Source organism: Manacus vitellinus, unplaced genomic scaffold (assembly GCF_001715985.3).
Source record: "Manacus vitellinus isolate BGI_N305 unplaced genomic scaffold, ASM171598v3 scaffold_137_pilon, whole genome shotgun sequence".
In the NCBI taxonomy this organism is placed as follows: Eukaryota; Metazoa; Chordata; class Aves; order Passeriformes; family Pipridae; genus Manacus; species Manacus vitellinus.
The window spans coordinates 55,090-71,059 of NW_021938987.1; the positions used below are offsets into that span (position 1 = coordinate 55,090).

Here is a 15,970-nt window from a genome sequence, read left to right on the forward strand (position 1 = left end):
TCCTCTGAGTAAGGCTGAATCTTCTACGAGATAAGAAAGAATGTAAGCCCTTTCTGAAAGTGTTGCAAGGCACACAGGTATTTCTGAAACTGCTTAGAAAATTCTTCCATCCTGTAGGTATTTCCCTAAGCAATTATTTATTTAGCTGACTAAAGTATTAGAGATAATCACTATAATTTTATTTAAAGACATAATTTCAATTTCCATTTAAAACCACTTTATTAGTTCACCATTTAAGACATACTCAGCTGAAGCATCACATCAAATTGCTAGTGTAGATGCAAATGTTTTATTCTAAAAATTGCCAAGTAACATTGATTTCTACCGCAGATACATCAAATAAAGAGTGAAAGTTAGTAGTTTCAGAGTTTTTGGCATGCTTTCCTAGCATGCTAAACAAACAAAATTTGTTTTATTCCAAAAGACTAAAAACTGACAAGTATTTACTCTTGGGTTCAGTGTATTTTGTTTTTATTTTTCACACATTTTGTATGCATGAAAGAGATTTTTTTTACATAGTCCCTTCCATAGATATCAATAGCACTGCACAAGAAAGTCAACTTTGCCTCTGAATTTATTCACAGAAGCTGCACAAACCTACTTCAGTATCTGAGTCTCAGAGGCTCTTCCAACACTTTCTAGGACACCAACAGTGACTACTACAGAACTAGAAGCTATTATTTTCCAGGAGATATTCCAGTATAAAAGACTAACATACTGTAATTGCAGTTGGTGGAAGGATTCAGAGAACAGAAAAGCAAATGAGGAGCAAGTGAAAGCAACTGATTCCTATCGCCATCCCAACAAAAAGGCCAATTCACCAGACTATTCACAGATCTATTCAGTTAAAGGAGAGAAAACAGCATCACAGAAACAAGCATTTCCCAAGGGAGTTTTAAGTCATACAGAAGCCAGTGATACCTGGCAGCAAGAAAAGGCTCCAAAACCACAGGAGGAGCTGCTGCTAATTGTACTAACAAGGAGTTAATTTAAAATATGAGAAGAGCAGACAAGTTATTTATCTAAGATCTTTTAACTCAGCACCGTAAGGAATAGGAACATGGAGTACTCTGTCAGAAGATGTATTATGTCCAGTAAGAAATTTGTTAGCATTTTACATCTAAAGCCTCAGTTTGGAGAATTTGTCTCTTTGGCATCTAGTAAAGTCATGAATCAATTTACAAAATCGCAACTAGAACATCTATTATGTGGTTTAATAAAGACCTAAGCATCTCTACTGCAAGCATGTGCTAAACAGCAAGGTATTAAATGGGGTCTGCTGAGATTGCCAAAGTAGCAATAAAATAGTTCAAGTCTTCTTTAACCTTCACATCTCTCAAAGATAATACAAGGCATCTCTTAACATTTTCAGTGGGAATAAGGCAGGGATTGCAAACAACAAAACCTGGCCTTGTAGTAAATCTTCTTAGGAAACACTGGCCTTTTTTCTCAGAAGAGCATCATCATACTTTAGACTCTATTTTTTTAGCATTCTGTTCTCCAAAGCCAAGGCAAGAAAGAGAAATCTCAAACTGTCCATGAAGACCAGGTGCTTAAAGAAACAAACAAATATTCTAAGAACCAATATATGGTTGAAAAACCAACTTTGATAGAAACTGCCTAATCCACCTCCCAATAATACTGAAGTACTCAGCTTCACTCAGATTTACAGTTGTGCAAGACCCAAGGAAAAGTTGAACCAACTACACTCAGTGGAAATACTCAGTGAGAGTCCCAAATCCTGAAGTGCCTAAAGATGCTGAATATGCAATATGAGCTAAAACCACAGATTAATTTGCTTTTTTAATGGTGAGGCTACATACACACCTTTTCCATGCGAGAGGATCAGCTGAACTGGAATAAACACATATTCATTCCAGGAATATGGACTGGACGGTTGAGCCTTTAAAACACATGGGTCTGCAGCACAGTAATGTAGAAACAGTGCTCTCCTGTCACTGAAATATTTTTTTCTTTAAAATGTTCAATACAAGTTTTGATAACACCACCTACATCCCAATAAGCTCATTCAGAACTGTTGGAATAGCTGGCCATAAAACAGGACAAAATCACCCCAAGCAGAAGCAGATGGAACTTAACTGAAATGGTGGCAAGTGCATCTTACACAGCAGCTACAGCATGGATTGCCTCAGGGATTTTACATTTGCTCACACAAATCCTACCATAAACATCTGAATGGGTTGTAAAGATACACAGTGAACTAGATCATTTCATTTCAATCATGCTAATCTTCCCCTGCCTAGTGTTGGCTCCTTTCTCTCAAATTTGTCAATTTAAATCATCTTCTAATATCTGTAGAATACAAACAAGCCTTTTTGGTAAGAAGAGTGTTCTTCAAACCCCAGTCTCAGTGTTTGAAACTATATAATCCTAAAGCCTTGATCCTACCAAGGACTCCATGATGTATGCAGCATGCTGCAAGAATTCCACTGCTTCTTAAGGAGTCCTTAAAAATGTCTTCATTGTTTAAAATACCTTTTCTCATATCCCAGTTTCATTACCATCCTACTGCTATCTACATTCCAGTAGAAAAATGCTCTCTATACTCCTTCGCCAGTGGAATGGAACCTGTAACAATTAGCAGTTTCTGCTTGTCTCTGCTCTGCCTCATTTTTTACTCCCCTGCCAGTTGCTGCTTACAAAGTAGATACCTGTCCAATGCTTAAAGCAGTTACTCAAAAATAAATTAAGAGCTATTTTTTAATGGGCATTCATTTGTGGAAAAAAATTCATTGCATTCTAATATGCTTCACTTGATGCAAAGCAAGAGCATTTTAATAAATAATTCATATCAACAGAACACAAAATTTATTAGTCTAATACTTTTAGAAGCACAACTACAATGAGATGGGATGTACACACACATACATGTACTCAGCTGTATTGTATTTTCATACACTGACATTATGACAATAGTACTTATCATCTCTGATACATGAAAGTTCCTGCCTGCACCAGGATAGAAGACAGATTTTTACTAATGTATCTCTCAGTAAATTAGATAAGGAAAAGCAGAAGAGAGCATACTATACACTCCTCACTCTGTAATTTGGTCACTTATGCAAATACAAGTAACACCAAAAAGTAAAGACTTTGGAAGAATTATCATCAGCAGTTCTCTTTCTTTTTTATTTACCTTGAAAAAAATGAGGATTCATGGAGACAGATCTGCAGGAGTGGGTCTATATCTGGTATGTATGTCCAAGCAAAGCCTGCAAGTTTTCTGTGTGGCTACAGTTCCCACATACTGTCCAAGAAAGAAGGCTGAAATAGAAGCAGTTCCCAACCATTCTTAGCACAAGTGAGGATCCTTGCAACCCATGAAATACAGAAGTATTTGAAAGCATTTAAAAATCATAGAGATAAAATGCATTAATTGTGGAAGTATGGGTCAGTCCTTGGGCATCACTTGAGTTCTGATGTCAAGCAACAAGACAAGTAGGGTCCACAGGCAAAGTAAACATGCAGAGAAGAGCATCAGTGAATATGGGCTTGGAAACAGACTCTGCAAACTGAACACGGTGCTTTGAAATCCTCAAGACACTGCTGAGGCGTGAAGCACATGCACTCTCCTCCCTACCCCCAAAACATAAAATGCATCACTAGACTCATTCCTAGTATTCATTTGGCCAATGACCTCAGCGAGAAGAGCGTTAAGTCCCTGTTGAAAATGCAGATTTGCTACAGAAACTCTATAAAAAGTAAATTAAATTTTAAAAAAATCTGTAAAAAGCAAGTGTTTCTTTCATCTGTTCCTGACTTCCTTATTATTTCAGTGTTGGATGTAGAAGAGTAAATAAATCTCATTTTATATCTGTGACACAATTCCCAGCTGTGGTTTCCTCAAGCCTTTCCAAAGCAGCTTTTTGGCAACTTAAAATGATTTGGCACAATCATAGTCACAGAAAATATATTTTATTCCTAAAAGGATTATTCAAAGTTTAACTGGCTGTAAGAGCGCCACATCCGCCGAAACTCTCAGAAACAGAACCCTAAGAGAACTGATTCTCTGCTGCCTGATGTACGCCCCTCACACACATTATGGAATTTCCTCCAGTGTCCTCAGACTGGAAACTGTCAGCTTTTTTCCAAAGAACAAAGATATGGTGACAGGTATCGTGGCATTGTTCATGACTGGGACACTTGTTTGTGGGAATGCTGCTGAAATTCCATTTTTAAGTCTCACCTAGGCTCAACAGCCATAATTTAGTTCTGAGTTTGGATCTTCCTACGCTGAACCCAAACCACTGCTATGGGGTGAAATATATTAAAATCCCCCAACAGCTTTCCCATTAAGATTGTGACACAAAAGCGTTTCCATTTCAGTATCTCCTGCATAAGAATCATTCATTTTTACAGTGCGCCTCCAGCATTTCCCACACATTTACCAGCTGAAGAGAAAAATCCTCAACCCCATTCTGAATTTATCATCACAACACCTGCTCTCTGTCAAAGCTCACTGAGGACCCCAAACAAACCATCCTCAATGGGCCTCCAATCACTTTGCAATTTTGTGTTGCTTTTCAGCATGCCAGGCATATCCCAAACAGCCTAACCCACAACCAGATGGTCAATACACAGGGGAAGACACCCACAGACTTTAAAAACAAACAAACAAATAAATCAGAATTACCAGTATTTGGTGTCTGGTTGTGTTGCAGCATTTAAACCAGGACCTTGAAAAAAGCGCCTCAGAGTACACTCACAATGTGGGAACCCACTCCCAACCTCGAGCTTATTTCTGCCAACAGGTTGAGTGGGGGGCAGAGGGGGGAATAAATCTAAAAAGCACTTCCTCTCCCCCCTGTTCCACAAATGCATTATTCATAAAAGCCAGGGATTTTTTTTATTACCTGGGGATTTCTTTTTTATTATGTTCAAAGGACTGTTTCGGTGAGCACTCACTCCCCTGCAGGCAAATATGCAAGGTTTTTTTACACGGCAGTATAAATTACAGTGAATACCTAAATAATATGGGCAAAACCTCAACAAAATCAAATAGCCAAAAACATTAGGGACAAATTGCCCTTGCACAATTTATTCCATTGTTTGGTGGAACTCCACAGAGAATCTGGGGCCCCTCGTATGCTGGATCTAAATTGATTTATTCTTACTATCACAGGGGAAGTCAATAAACTACTTCTTTGCATAAGTTATACCTACATTTAAAAAAAATCCTAAAATACTACAAAAATGGCTATTTTTCCTTAACTCCTGAGCTTCTACAAACAGGAGAGCAGCATTAAGATATATGTAGTTATTCTCATAAATCTGATTAGTGAAGACAAGGAATAACCACAGCTTAAAACACAGACGGAGAGAGAAAACAATGCTTTTTTTCACTCTCAATAGAACATATTTCAGATGCTACCTCTGCTTGTTGTAATCACATTTCCACTCGGAATCACAAATACTCCAGAAATCTATCTTGCTCTGAAGAGCCAAAATATTTATTTTTATTTGACCTCCTACTAGGTGCATTCATGGGAAAACAAATGGATTCTACTTGGGGCATGTCCATTTGTGCCTGTATCCCAGAAACCTGAAACCAGGCCAGCATTCTTCTGATTGAATAAAGCTGAGTTGTCTGGGTTAAATCTGTTGTCAATATGCCTCGCTTATACAGTGAAATAGTTTCTTGTTAAGCAAGACAGAGATTTACTGTAGGCAAGATACAGACTTCAAATGCATCAGCATGGAAGGGAAGGATAGAAATGTATTAATTCTTCAAGAAACACCGGAGAAATGCACTGTATACCTTTGCAGGAAGCTCTTTTTCTATGAATAATCATGGTCTTGAGTCAACAGACTTTGCCTACTTAAGCTATCTCTTGCATCAGAATCCAATTATAGCAAAGCCTACAGAAAACAGGTTTGGCACACTTTAATATTTTGGTATTGATCTAATTTAGCTCTGGTTTCAATTACAACATGGAGCATTTTATCAAGAGATATACTTTGTTGGACTCTAAATTGCTTTTTTTCCTTATTGTCTCTGATCTCACTATCTGGGTACTTTTTCCACGCTTATTGCTCCAGTTTTAGAGGTTTCACCCCTTTTATTATGAACTTTTTTACAGGAAAGAAATCAAATCCAGCTTTTCTAAGTAATAAGAAGAGAACTCAATACATTTAAAAACTGGGCTGGGGTTTCTGTAGCAACCATTCCACAATGATGCAACTGAATTTGACATCAAAGAACAAATGTATCAAGTCATCCTGACAACTAAAACACTTGCTTTAAGAAGAATGCCTACATATATCTGGAACAAAGACGGATTATCCTAAGTAAAATGAGTATTCTATTTAGTAATATATGTGTACCGTATCATCCTACTTGAGGCATCTTTTCTCCCATCAATGTGCATAACTGCCACAAAAATTAGCTGGATTTATCCACAGAAACTGAGAGGAGAATAGACCTTTTTATTTGGTTTTCAGATGTATGGAAGAATTATCTCATTTTCCATTTAATGACATACAGAAGATATATGGAAGCAATTTTCTTTCTTCCTGCTGAATTTGGCTTTAAACGCTGCAGCTTTATGTCTTACATTCATTGAAGGGAATGTCATCTCTACGACCCAAAATAGTTACACATATTTATAAACTACATCTAAGAAATTACCCCTGGTTAACAATATGCACCTTTCAGCTACAAAACCCAAAAGCCTGACAACAGGAAAATTTTGCAGCACTGTGCTCTCCCAAAATACACATCGCATATTGATAATCTGGAATGTTTGCTGAATTAAAGGAGGATTATGAAATCATATCAGTGATTAGAATCATACATTGCTGAAGGCAGATAGCTGGAGTGTTGAAATTTCTAAAAAGGAAGCTGTCAAATAGTAGGAAGCAATTTGCAATGATCCAAAGCTTTGTGAATAAAATCACAAACCTAGTGCTCTGTTAAGCTCCACGAAGTGATAAAATTTGAATTCAGCGTTTGTAATTCCAATACGAAATTCATTTCATGGGCTGCCACAATTTCTAGAAAAACATAAGACTTCACAGAGATAAAGGAACATTACAAACTCACTGGAACTGAAACACAGTTCCTAGTGTTTCTTCAAGCATGAAAAGGTGTGACACTCAGGGTACACTGCTTTTTAAAACTCCCTGTTGGTATTGCTAGATGTGAGATACAACTGTTCAGCCCTAAAGACAAACAAGCAGTGCATCCCTCTCCAGTCCAACAGCAACAAGAAATGTGCAATTTTTTAGGTTGAGGTAACATAGATCTGTGACTTCCCTCTGATGTGGAAGAAAAAAAATGCACCTGAAAATTGCAGCTTGTGCTCTTGAGAGCATTTGTTGATGACTTTTCCAGGTTGATTTTCAAGCCCCTCCCCTACCAGAATAGTCTTGAAATACAAAACAGTATAAATCAATTGCTAGCGTTAAAGAAAAAAAATCAACCAATACTTATTTTCCAGACACTGGGAACAGCCCAAAGGTCTTGCACAAACTATTCATGTTAAAAAGAACAGCTGAATTGGAGGTGTATATAAAAAGGAAAAAAAAAAAAACCAGACATTTAGAATATATTTTGAAAGAAACCCATTTCAAAATAATTCAAGTGCTTTTCAAATGTCATTAAAATAAAAATTAAAATTTATTTAGGCTGCAATATGCCAAAGGCCTCGTCAACTACACTGGAAAAATGGATGCGCTCCCATATAATCACTGCACCTGCCCTTAAGGCTATAGTTCTTCCAATACAAATTCCTGTAGTAAGATGTTGAAAAGAAAAAGTTGAAAAGTTGAAAAGAAAAAGCTTATTCTAGTAACAATGATCATTTGTGCACAACCCAACCCTAACAGGCTTCTGACAAGAGACACCATTTAACAATTCAATGTTACAGTTTTAGCATTCTTGCCTTCTGAACATGGAAACAAACACCTTTAAATTTTATCCCTAAAGTGAAGAACTCGAGCTGCAATATTGCACGTGCAAAGTTTCACCCAACAAGCAGCTATTTCCCCAGAGCAAGACAGCAGGAACAAGCCCTGGTGTGGGGAGGTAGCAAGAGGCCACCAGACACAATGCAGCCAAGATTTCTGACCCTGCTTTTACCATTATATACCAGCCCTGGCAGCTGCTTCTTTCCCAGCCACCCAGCTTCTCTGGGCTATAGTCAGTCAAGATGGGCACTTCTCCCTAAGTGACACCAGCAGGGGCTGACAAACCCCTCTGGAGCCTGTCCTGGCCCACTTGGAATTACCCTGGCATCATGTCCTTGCACATTTATGCCTGGTTCAGACCACAAGCTCAGATCTAAGAGGAAACTCAGGACAGACCTCGTCTCAGAGCTTCCCAGCACCTGCCTGGCTCCTTTACAATCGCTGTGGTTGTACATGTACAAGGAGGTAGAGGCTTGCCAGGTTTTCCCTGTGTTCACCTTTAATTGCTGCTGTGCCCCAGGTGATGCAAACGGCTGCAATTCGAGCATTTCTGTCCTTATTGGTTTATGTTCCATATGATTTCCTCGGCATCACTGGCATCTTGAGCAACCTAAGGCCTGCTTCTTGAGCAGTTTTTATACGCATTGCACCGACAGAGTGGGGGGATTTTTTTTATTTCAAAGCAATTCACTCAACAGCGCTTCTCCCCCAGCCCCAGCCATTTGGCAGCAGGTCCCCAGGCCGGGCTGCGCTGGCCGGAGCCGCACGCTGCCGGAACGGGAAAGCCCTCATAGCTCCCAATTGTTTTCCTGAATGCCTCTGCGAACAAGGGCGAAAGGAAATATCCCCGGCTGGCCGGCGGCCAGCGGCCCGCTCGCTGCCGAGGCCAAGGCAAACACCTCCCGCCCCGCCGCGGCCCGCCTCAGCCGCGGGTCCCGGCCCGGCGGACGCGGCCCTTCTGTCCCAGCGCGGCCGGCCCTCTCGGGCACCCGGGCCCCTTCGTGCCAGCCCGGGCAGGGGCAGCCGGGGGAAGCTCCTTGCCCTCTCAGAGCGTCGTTCCGCTCGGAACAAAACCTGCCCGCGGCCCCGGGGTAGAAAAATAAAAGCAGTTTCCCCTCCCAGAAGCGTGGGGAGGAGCACCCCGGGGCACAGGAGGCAATGCCAGGGGAGCCACCATGAGCCCCGCTGCCCGACTCCATCAGGATCAGGTCCTGGGAAAGCCCGGCAGCATCTGGGCTCCCACGGCAGCCTCTGGCTCTTACAGTGCGAGGGGAGAGGAGCACAAGGGACAGCCAGAGGTCCCAGTGTCACTGTAAGGCTGCAGGGTGCCCCGTCCAGCCTCCCGAACTGCCGTGTCCTGGTCACCGTCCAGCTGCCCACGGGGCAGAGCCGGGCTAATATTTCACCTTTTGAGATGGGCACGGTGGGAGCACATGTGAAACCAGTTAACTGTGCAGTTATTTGGTCACAGGAATTTACATGCTCAGCTGCTGAAGCAGGAGGCTGTATGGTTAACTGGAGATGTTTAATAGATTTGTAGCAATGGGTGGTGGGGCTTTTAAACACAGCAATCTGTTCAGCTCCTGACCAAGAAACAGTCAGTTTCGTATGGGTATTTCGTATCTAAACCCATTACCTTCAGAGCAAGGGCAGAAGGGTGAAATCCGACACAGGGCAGAGGCAGAACCAACCGTGCTTTACTCTCAAATCCAGTCATCGGTGGGATCAGAGCAGCACACAGAACCACAGCTGGAGATCAGGAGATCACTTCCTCCCATTACCATTTTCCAAGGTCTACAGGCAAAGTTGGGGAATCATCGTTTTACAAGCGTAAAGAGATTTGAATTTCTTGCAAGAAATTTTTCAAGCTCTACCAGCAACATGTTTTGAGTTTGCAAGAAGCTCCGTTACAGAGAGAACTCTCTAAAAAGTAAAAATTAGGGGGATCAAGATAAGAAAACAAATACTGCTGACCTAGCATTCCATTGCCGGGGTGAAACACAAGGCAAATCGGGCATTTCCTACAGCTCTTTGCAAACATTGCTTCTTTGGAGGCGGGATGGATGGAGCAGTGGACGAGGGCTCAGGACACCTGGACTTCATTTCCAGCTGTGTCACTTATCTGCTGAGTAACCTTGGGATATTGCTGTAAAATGACACTCAAAAAATCTATGAATGAGAAGTACTGCACAGGAACTAGGCTCTTTTGCCATCTTCCCACAGCACTGACATGGAATCCTATGTCACAGCTGGCATTTCTGTCACAGCTTGCTTACAGCCCTAATCCTACACAGTTCTCTGTGGAAGGGCTTCTGAGAGAGTAGTTCTGTTTGCAAGAAATGAGTCCAGGAGAGATGTGTGAAGCCAGAAGGATACTTCTATCTGGATTTTTAATAGAGTTCAGATCCATGTTACAAATTAAAATTCACAGGACCAAGACAGCATTTCAGCATTTCAATTTCAGGCATATACTCTGTGTCATTGACATTATTGTCTCTACTTCTAAAGTCCCATTCAAAACTGCAGCAATAGAAAAACCCCAATAATCTCTTCAGCCAGAAAAAAGTACCAGTCAGATTCAATTTCAGTGGACCACTGGGATTTTATGCCATTGAAAACAGTATCCATATGGCTGTAAGACCAGTATTCCATACTCTCAGGTAAAAGCTTCGCAGCAACCAAAATATGGGAGAATCTGTTTCAACCCTGCCATGTGTCACATGCTAGAGGACACCTGTTTCCAAGTAAATCCTTAGCTGAAGCCAGTGAATCGATCTGCATTATACTGTAGGATTGAGGCCTACATTTTAAAATCTTTAAGGGACACTTAACTGAGCTTTATCATCGGGAGACGATCAGTTTAACATCTGAATTTCCCAGAAGCCATGTACATGATATATCTGTCTAAGGCTTGGAATCCCATCCAGTTTAGGAAATAGAACCTTGGACAGGCCACAAGACATATATATTACCTTAAGGTTTGTTAAATACCCATCACCAAGCTCTCTAAATATTGACATTCAAAAAGATTAGTCAGAAAAACCTAAGAATCACACTTATCTAATCCAGCAATATCAAATCCTTCATGTTGTCTACCAGAGTGAAATAATCAAACTCTTTTGTCATAAAGCCTTTTTTTCTCTTCTGAAACAAATTCAAGTTTTTGTAAGTTCAGAAAGTGCAGTTCTGGCCAAGGTAGATAAGTGATCAAAATAGCAATGAGGGGCTATATATAAAAATATATTGCTTTGTAGATAATTTTATCTATTTGCACAAAGTTATTTATTAGCTGAACATCACTGGCATGTACAGACTGAATCTAACTAAATTATTTGATGATTTTTTTCCATGTCTGCAAGTTGTCCACACATTGCAGAATTCTCAGATTTAGCATGAAAGACCATATAGGTGAACATCTCAAACAGCAAAAAGTCAAAATGATTGTGGGATATGTGTCTTCAGCTGCAACTTCTTGACTGTAAAAGAGGATAGGCGCACTCACATTGTGTTAGTAAGTTAAACAAGCCTTTAATTCAAAAGCAAACTTTAGGACTAATATGGTTCACAGAACACAAATTCCGAAATATTCACCGGCAAAATTCCAAGTCACAGTTACTCTTTATATAAATGTCTGTCCTGGTGGAACTTGAAGAAGCAAACACAAAGAAGGTAACACACTGTAGGAATAGAAATGTGTTCACTTCCTTGTTTAGGCACTGTTCAGGGCGTTGCCAAAGAATATACTCATGTGAGGCTGAGTATCTGCAATCCCTGAGATCTACAGCTCCAAAGCTGGAAACGGCACCAAACACCAGGAATCCCTTCCACAGCACATTGCCTGGGTGGGCTGCCCCTGGGTGGAGTTCTCAAGGTCTCCTGATGCAGGGCAAGCCACTATTGGTCAGCCTGAGATCCGAGACTCCAAGAGGCATTGAGATCACGTTCCCAAGACAACCATCTGCCAGATGCAAGATTATATTCTCTAGCAAAGCTGTAGTAATTCAGCAAAAATGCATGTAATGCCAAACATTTCAGCCTCAACAGATCTGTGTTTGTAGACCTTGGCATCACTGGAACATTTCCAGACAGTTCCCCTCCCACCAACTCCATTCATCTCAAATCTCTGGATGGTGCTACACCTCGGACACACAGGTACACATGAGATAAAGAGAACACACTGGAATGAGGTTACTGTCCAAAGCTTCAAGGGCATAAATAATGGATGCAAATCATTAGATCAGACCTGGATCCACCTGTGATATTCAACAGGACAAGTGCTACTGGGAAGTGCTGATAGGCACAGGCAGATGGAAGGGAAGAAGAGGTAACTAAATGGACTCCTTACTAAATTCATCCTGGTGAGGTCATGGACAAATCACCAAGGCCATCCCTGTTTGTGGCATATCCAGAGACATCTAAAATAAGATGATATTAAAAAGTCTAAGATAGAAACAGTTTATGTTTTATTTGGGGAGTAGCTACTTATAAAAACAAAATAAAAGGATTGTGGATCTGCTGATCAACTCTGCCTATCAAAATAAAAAGAAGCTGTTAAGATTAACAGGAGCTGCTTCAGACTAAGAAACGTCTATACCTTGAGGCATCAGTGCTCAGCCCCAACAGGGAATTTCGAGTGTCCCCTCAACTACCACTATGAAAAGGAAGAGATATTGATGAGAACAGATGGTGGTTTGGTTTCACATCCCATTATGCAACAAACTATATAATCTTTACTCAGGTGGGAGCACTTTAATTCTGCATATCATAGTAGAATGTGGTGCAGTGAAAGGAGATGTTCCTGCTTTATTCTGAAATGACAATCTGGACCCCATTTCAGAAAAGAGGAAACGATGATTAAATAAACAGATTTTTAAAAATCATGAGGTAGCTCTGCCTCTTGTCTACTAGAAGATAAAAAGGCTGCATGTTACATTGTGAATAGTATTGCATCTAGTAAAAAGCTATGTTGTTAGCCCACAAATACAGAGAATGGCATGGAGAAAAAATTTGTTTGGCTTGCCAGAACTAGTTGCAAGGAATAGAAAGAAGGAGAAAAAGTTGTAAAACATTGGGTTTTCTTCTGTCATTGCAGGAAGGGAAGCATTGCCCAAGGCAGGGATATTTCCTGGTATGGCACAGGGACTTTGATAGTCAGCTGGTAATACATTTACCAACTATCTAGTTTTCCCAGAAGTGTCTTGACCTGAGCTGACTTCTCTGTGTCCCAGGAGGATGACTAAATCTGATTAATTTATTATGCTGTGGCCTGCAAGCCATTTCCTTGCTTTACATTGGTGTCAGTACAATCTTTTATACAGGGCAAACTAGGTTCTATATAGGCATAGTTATTTGGACCAGATTCAAAACCAAGAAGAATTCACCACCAAGCATCCACAAAATTTAAATAAGTACAAAATGACAGTCTGGGAAACATTTGGGAAAAAACCCTGAAACTTTAAAGGGTAGGCAGAGTTACAAGACAAGATAATCAGCTAATTAAGCCTGAAGTTAGTTGATAATTGTAGGCATCTTCCAATGAAATCACAAAATCCTGAGGACTGCATGTAACCTACAAAAAAAGCCACATGATTATTTTTTACAAGGAAGCAGTGGAGTACTGTGTTATGGGAAACAATCTCAATCCTATTAAATTAATAGCTCTTGGTGGTGAGCATACTACAAACCATGCTGTGGAATCCAACAAAAAAAGCCTCTTGGAAGAGCCAGCTCATGGTTTAGAGAGTGTGGGCCCATATGCCTTCATTTGCACCAAAAAATTGTTCTAAATGAAGCTCTACTCCAAAAAACATACTTGGGATGAAGTTCTACAAAAAACATCACTGTCCATATGTTGGCTTCGTGTGATACTGTTATAACCTGCAGGCAGCAGTCAAAGAAACTTCCATTTATGAGACCTAAAGTAGACTAAGCAGAGGACTCAGCAAACCACGGGGGAAAAAAAAGTATAGCATAGCTGACAGAGTATTTTCCAAAAGCAATCTAAAATCCACATGCTCAGATATACAGCAGTACCTCACTAACTACAGTAGTTTGGTTATTCCCACTAGTATTACACTTGAGATTCCACACTGTTTGTATCTTACTGATTTACACATAAATTGTGCTCAATCTATTTTACTTTGCTTGCTTTGAAAGCTCAGCTTGGGATCTGAGAATCACTCTGACAAACATCTTTCTCCATCTCAACCCATAATAATAGTTTGTGGGACAAATAAAGATGCTGATTACATCTCTGCACCGAACTGCCACACTGAAAGGTTTTCTGCCCCAGAATTTTGTATAGAAATTGAAAGGAGAGGATGATTTTGCTTGCCTAGAACACCTCTACTGCCCAGTCTCGATAGGTGCACAAACTGTTTTTCTGAGCTGGCTCTGAGCCCAGAGCAGGACTAACACAGTGTACTCCACTCCCTCCCTGGCCCACCAGGATGAGAAGGGTTGTGGGAAGATGGACAGTGAGAATGGGGCAGAGAAGAGCTTTGAGTTTCTGGTGTAGGTGGAGGAATACTGTGAGGTAGGTCTCTACAGTAGAAAAATTTGGAGGTTGACATGGGCAGTTTTTTCTGAGGTATTTCTAGCCAACCACCTGGTTAGGTGATGAGTGCACGTGCACAAAACTGTCCAGCCAAGTCCCTTCACACACCATGTCTGATTCTCTCTTCCCAGTGCACCACAACCCATCAGAAATGTGGCAGTTGAGTGCCTCAAGTATGTTGTGCTCTCAGTAACACCCAAACCACCTGAGGCCAGCACTTCCATCACTGGATGAGACCACGTTACAGTGCAGTGGAAGTTGCACAAAAGGGCACTGAATACCACACTCTTTCTCCAAGCCAGGCTCTGAACACTTCCTATAGAATCGATAAGGAGCAGAAATGTCACTGTCATGAGAATCAGCAAGTTTACAATACAAAGATGAGATACACTGGATTATTGAAAAAGGAAAGTGTGTGCCCAACGGAAGCAAGGTCAAGTGACATGGGAAGACTTCAGAGATGCTGCTTGCCACTGTAGGGAGAAAATTTATGTGGCCAAAGCTCAGCTGGAGTTGAAGCTGGTCAGAAACATGAGGGATAATAAAAAGAGCTTTTCCAAATACACTAATGGCAATAGGCAGTATAGAAATGTCATCCTGTTCCAGGATGAGGATGGTCACCTCACAAACAGGGACAGAGACAGAGATGTTTAATGCTTTCTTTGCCTCTGTATTCAACACAGATGATGGACCAAGGGGGTCTCAGCGCCCTGAGCTGGAGGACCATGACTGCAAGAGAGATCAACTCCCAGCTGACCCTGAACTTGTGCAGGATCTGCTGCTCCAGCTGGATCCTTATGGGGCATAATGGAATTCCTCCCAGAATCCTCAAAGAGCTGGATAATGTAATTGCAAAGCCTCTCTAAATGATTTTTGAGCAGTCTTGGGAATCCAGAGAGGTCCCAGCTGACTGGAAGCTGCTGAATGTTGTCCCAATTTTCAAGAAGGGCAAGAAGGAGGACCCCAGAAACTAGAGGCCTGTCAGTCTCACTTCAGTGCCTGGTAAAGTTATGGAGAAGATTATTCTGGGAGATATTAAAAACACCTAGTGGACAACACAGTCATGGGTCACACATGAGGAAGTCCTGCTTGTCAAACCTGATTCCTTCTATGACAGGGTAGCCCACCTAGTTGATCTAAGAAAGCCAGTAGATGTAACCTTTTTGGACTTCACAAAGCTTTTGATACTGTCTTTCACAGTATCCTTCTGGATAAAATGCCCAGCCCACAGCTGGATAACCATGTTATTGTGATGAGTGAGCAACTGTCTCACAGGTTGGGCATAAAGAGTTATAGTAAATGGGGTGACATCAGGCTGGCAACTTGTCACTAGTGAGGTTCCACGGGGCTCCATCTTAGGCCCCTGTGCTCTTCAACATCTTCATTAACAACCTGGATGCAGAACTCAGGGAATACTAAGTAAGTTTGCTGACAACAAACTGGGAGGAGCTGTTGACTCCCTCGACAGCACTGCAGAGAGACCTC

The 15,970-nt window shown here is 41.1% G+C and overlaps 1 long non-coding RNA gene across 3 annotated transcripts in view; it reads right to left on the reverse strand.

The window, feature by feature from the left end:
• Positions 1-15,970, reverse strand: part of LOC108640964 — a 64,929-nt gene that overhangs the window by 22,333 nt on the left and 26,626 nt on the right. The window contains exon 6 of one of the 3 annotated variants that reach the window (XR_003915578.1): positions 9,566-9,723. The exons of 1 other annotated variant lie outside the window; for it this stretch is intronic. This is a non-coding gene — a long non-coding RNA (uncharacterized LOC108640964). Of the gene's footprint in view, positions 1-3,220; positions 3,286-9,565; positions 9,724-15,970 lie in introns of those variants that run through there. One more of the 3 variants, XR_003915580.1, reaches the window with a different exon arrangement.